At 48.7% G+C, this 5,278-nt stretch overlaps 1 pseudogene; it reads right to left on the bottom strand.

Moving 5' to 3' along the window:
- Positions 1-2,341: 2,341 nt before the first annotated feature.
- Positions 2,342-3,151, bottom strand: LOC100958796 (annotated as a pseudogene).
- Between the last annotated feature and the right edge of the window lie 2,127 nt (positions 3,152-5,278).

Raw genomic sequence — 5,278 nt, forward strand, 5'->3', positions numbered from 1 at the left:
GCGCCCTACCCACTGAGCCACAGGCACCACGCAGTTGACCTAATTTCATAGACTGGAAAACACCACATGTATATATCTAGTACAGTAGGCCTAGTTCCTTATGTTGATCACGTCCATATGCTGACCAGTTTGTTACAGTCCCTTTCGTGGTTGACTCACAGAGGCTGTATGTATAATTCCTTTGCTCTTAGGTGTATTCTCTACCCTGATATGTGTCCTGGGAGGCTGACTTACCTCTGACTTGTGGCTGGGCTTGGGCAATGGGAGCCACTGGCATGAGCAGGAGATGGGAGAGTGAAGTTGGGGGGCTTATTTGGTTCTGTGGTTGGATGCATTCCAGAGGTGCTATCCACTGTTACCCTGGTATTAGCCCCATGGTACTACAGGATCCCTGATGGGTTTCCTCAATCATGCCCATGCCTCTGAAAGTCTAGGAGAATCTCTTTAAAGTTACTGGGTTTGAATGTGCCATCTGTTTTCTGCTGGATGGCCCTGATGGATCCAATCCCATTGTATTGATGACAAGACTGAGGCTCTGAAAGCCTGCCCAAGGTGCAGTGTGGTGAAGCTGTGCTCATGAAGTGGTCAAACTCTGGTTTGACCCAGAGGAACAGTGGCAGCCCAGCCCTGGGCCCTTTCTACTTGCCTGGCTTATATGCCCCCTGACTGCCCATTTGTGAGGACAAAGGTGGACCACTGCTTGTTTTGTCTAGACAATCACCTTGGTGGTTTTGGCTCCTGGTTCCTGGCCTTGGCTGTGCTAGTCACTGAATGTTCTGCTGGGCCAGTATAGCCTTGCACCTTGTTTTGCTTCCCATTCTGGTCCAGCCTTGGGTGATGATTTCCTCAACATTTCAGGTCATGCCACATCACAGGTCATGCCACAGCACAGTCTCCTGCATTTCAGGTCATGACACAGCTGTGAGCCACCCCAGGGTTCATTAGTGCAGGGCATGAGTCTAAGTCTGAGAGTCTGTCTCCCCCAGACTCTTAACTCCTTGGGCTCAGGTTCCACTTCCTTACACTGTGCCAGAAACCTGCCAGGGGCCAGGCATGGAGAAAATGCTCAGGGAAAACAGAATGAGAGTGAAATGTGGGCAGAGGCTGGGCCTGTTTGTGTTAGAGTAGACCTCACAGCCTGCTGAGAGTGTAGATAAGGAGTGCAAGTATGAATAACAGGGATTGTGGGTACCCAGGGTGGGGATGAGGTTTGTGGTGGCAGTGACTGGGTGACAAGAGAGGAGGGAGTGAGGTTGTCTTTAATGAGAATGACAGTGATTGGGTGTGTACTCAGTGCCCAGGCTAATGATGAAGGCAGGACGTGCTGTTGTAGACGGAGCACAGCGCCCTCTTGTGTCCACAACTGGAATCCCAACATGTACATTTGTAAAGTCTGGGCCAGGCCCTCTTCCAGCCAACCCCAGCCACTACCTGTAGACTTCAGCCCCCACCTAGCTTCCAGCCACAGTCACAGCCCTCATCCTAGTTTCTTCCCCAGCCTTGGAGCTCTTTCCCTTTCTGAGGGCTACATTCTCTGCTATTGGAGTCCTGTGGTTGGGAGTGTGGAAGTACCAAGGACAGAGCCAGCCTGTATAAAATGCAGCCTTTATTGATTTCAAGGAAACCACCTTGGGGATGTTTCCAGCAGTGTATCCACTCTGGGTTCCTGGGAACAGGGGCTGAGCACAGCGGTAGGGAGAGATGTAGGAGCACCCCTGCCTGGGGCTAAGGGAGCAGGGATTTTTTTGTGGGGGGCTCCATTGAGAGGAGTGATGACAAGGGGATCCTTGGGTGTTTCCAGCACCTTGCCAAGATCACTGTCCAGCCTCCAGACCTCCTGCTGCTGGGGGAAGACCTCTCCATCTCAAGATCTGAGTGGCTCCCCCCAAGGGAGGGAAGACTTCTTTTGTTCTGGCTCATTGAGCCCAGAGAGAGCATCTCTTTGTTGGTGGCCTCCAGGCCTCTGTGGCCCCTGTTGTCCTAGATTGGGAACACTTCTTATCTCTCTTGAACATTATCTCTTCAGAGAAGCCTGGTCACCTCCTCCTGGGTTAGCTAGAAGCCCTGCTATGAGTGCCCTGAATGTCCCCTTGCATAGCTTTTATACAGTTAATTTGCTTGTTTAAAAGTCTGTCTCTGCTGAGGGGTGGCACTGGGCCTGTGGGCCACCTATTCCCAGATGAGCCACCCAGTGCCTATCAGCAAAAAGTATCTGCCCAAACAGAAATACAATAGCTTAGTGGATTCAAAGTGGGATACCCAGCCTGCATAGGACCTTCCACCCTACAGCACCTCCCTGATGGTCCCACTGGAAGCCCCACTGTCACCCTGAGCCCCAGAGTTAGATTGGGGTCAGCTTAGGGGCAGAAGCCTGCAGTTTGTCATGGCTCCAGTCTGGACGCAGCTCCCCAACCTCCACCAGCTTGTGGTGACAGCAGCAGGGGGAGGCCCGGCTGTTGGAGTCTGAGGAGCCTTGGACTCCTTGGGGCCTGTCCCTATGCATGCATCACAGGAGCCTGTGGAAGATGAGGTAGAAGATCTTGCAGATGGTGAGCACAATGCAGACGGCCGAGGTGACCACCATGAAGTAGTGACATTCTTCTTGGTGGGCCAGGTGATTTGGCAGTCCCTGGTGTTGCGGCAGGGCACCATGTTGACACACTTCACCAGGTGGGGCATGTTGAAGCCCTACCAGAGAGTGTGCAGCACAAAGAGGAAGAGGAGCTCGATGAGGAGCTTGAAGACAAGGCTGAGCAGGTAAGTTCACCACAGGCCCCCGTGCTTCTTGCCCATGTTCCATATAGCTTGGCGCACTGGTCACTGTGCTTCAGATGGTGGCGCTGTTCCCACTCCTCATGGTAGGCCATGTGGATGAGGAGCAGTGAGGGGCAGGTGACAAAGATGCACTGCAGGGCCCAGAGGTGGATGTTGGAGATGGAGAAGAAGTTGTTATAGCAGACATTGCTATAGCCCAGCTGCTTGGTGTTGCAATAAAAGTCCTTCTTCTCATCCCCCCGCCCCCACACACATTCTGTGGCCACCATACATGCCAGGACCTGGAAGACGAACACCACCAACAGCCAGATTTGCCTGAATGCCGTGGAGTACTGTTTACACCACTCAGTAGCTTCTGGAGTGTTTTCCAGTCCATGGTGGCTGGTGGGGGCTCCAGGGGCTGTGCCAACCTGAGGGAATAAGAAGAAGAACCATGATGGCTTTACTGAGCAATTACTATGTGCCAGGCTCTGCTCCAAGTTCTGACTTGTTTAGTGATCACAATGACCCAGTGAGATGGTGGTCATTATTCTTCCCAAGCTGCAGATAGAAAACTGAGGCACAGCAAGGTTAATTCACTTGCCCAAAGACACAGAACTAAGTTGATATAAATTGGATTCATCCATCCTTAGGTAATTCCAACCAATTAGAGGTAGTAGAACCCTAAAAGATCAGTTATAAAAACAGCAACAACAAAAAAGAGGGAGATAGGAATGGAGAATTATGCAACTTCCCACAAATACAATTAAAGAAAGAGCTTTCTACTTTAAATTTCTTAAATTACCCCCAAACACAGCCATTTACAGCTGCAGAGCAGCATTTCACAGGGAAACAATTGACACCAAAGGAAAAATCTTTGGTATGGTGGAAAAATGTTAGAACTCAGCAATGGAGAAAAGGTAAAATTGTTTTATGGGGAAGTGGCTTTGCTTGCATTTCCACAGGAGATGACTCTGATTTTGTCTAGATTCCATCAAAATTTATTAAGCTCAGTGATGAACCTGAATGAGAAAGAGCAGAAGACTGCCAAGAAAAAAAAAAAGGAGGCTGGCATACTCTCATCAGAAGCCTCCGAAGAGAAATCAACCATCACAATGGATTAATGATGACCCTCACTATTTTGCAGAATAAAAATACAGAAGGGGGAGATGCAGGGGGAACGGGGACTGAAAACCCCATTCTTGGCAAGGGAAGGAACCCCCAGAAAAAGAGAATAATTAAAAAGTAAGCTGAGTGAGTCAAAACAAATAAAAGTCGGCTAGTTTACACTTTCACTTGCCATTGGTAGCAAGGTTCTTACCTTTTCTGAAATTGTAGCCTGGTGGGATATAGCTTACAAACACCCTACTGGGTCTATGAGCACTCAGAGGAAAGTCATGGTCATGAAAAAGACTGTGGCTAGTTCTAGCAAAAGATACATCTTCTAGGGCAGGGGTTCTCAAACTTTTTAAACAGGGGGCCAGTTCACTGTCCCTCAGACCTTTGGAGGGCTGGACTGCTGGCCCTGGGACAAGTTGGCTGCTAAGCAGGACAGGCAGCGGTGGCAAAAACACCTGGCAGGACGGATAAATGTCCTAGGTAGGCCGGATGTGGCCCATAGGCTGTAGTTTGAGGATGCCTGTTCTAGGGCATTTCCTTCCCATTAAACAGGCAAAGCAGAAACCCATTGTGGAGATTTGCATTTGCCTGGAGCAGACACCAAGGCAGTAGCTTGAGCCCTGAAATATGAACAGAAGAGCTCATATCCTTTATTGCAGAGGAAGATCCTCTGTGGTGGTGATGGAAGGAAAATGCCTCCCTCCCAGCGATTTCTCAGAGGACATTAAGTTTGGTGGCGTTTTACTCCACAGAGAACTAGTGGAGTTTAACACATCCCTAGAAATTGGTGTGTGTGAGATCTTAAGCAGGAGGCTATCCCAATACAAGGCTCAGCTTTTAGCTTTCTAAAGGCTACCTTTCAAGTCAATAATAATAATAGGTGGTAAATCAGAGAAACTGCTTGCATCTTTGTATCCTCCCCCATCTTACCCTCTGGGCAAATAGACTTCAGTAAAATCAGAGTGGAACAAACACTATGGGCCATTGCCAGCATCCTACAAATGGGCAATGGACCTCTGAGTTCCCACTATTAATTCTACTCTATGTCTCACGTTTCTTTCTTTACCATCATTTTAAACTAATGTTTTCTGAAAGGGAGGGACTATTTCTTTAGTCTATCATCATCAGTATCCACAGGTCTTAGCAGACCCTGCTCTCAGGGTGAAACCTTGACATTTGGAACCCAATGACATTTGGCATCCAACAGGTTCCTGTGGATTCTGAAGTTCGCCTGAACAACATTTATGGGGAAAATTTGTTCTCAGTGATCAAATCCCAGAGATCAATCTTGTCAGCTTTGGTAAGTCACCCAAAGTGTCTGGAAGCATTTTCAAGGTAACAATGGGAAATTCTAGGTTTCACTTTTCTCCTAATTTGGAACTAGTATGCTTGCTCGTAAAAAAAG

This window comes from Otolemur garnettii, unplaced genomic scaffold (genome assembly GCF_000181295.1).
Source record: "Otolemur garnettii isolate 467f Iridium unplaced genomic scaffold, OtoGar3 scaffold00831, whole genome shotgun sequence".
In the NCBI taxonomy this organism is placed as follows: Eukaryota; Metazoa; Chordata; class Mammalia; order Primates; family Galagidae; genus Otolemur; species Otolemur garnettii.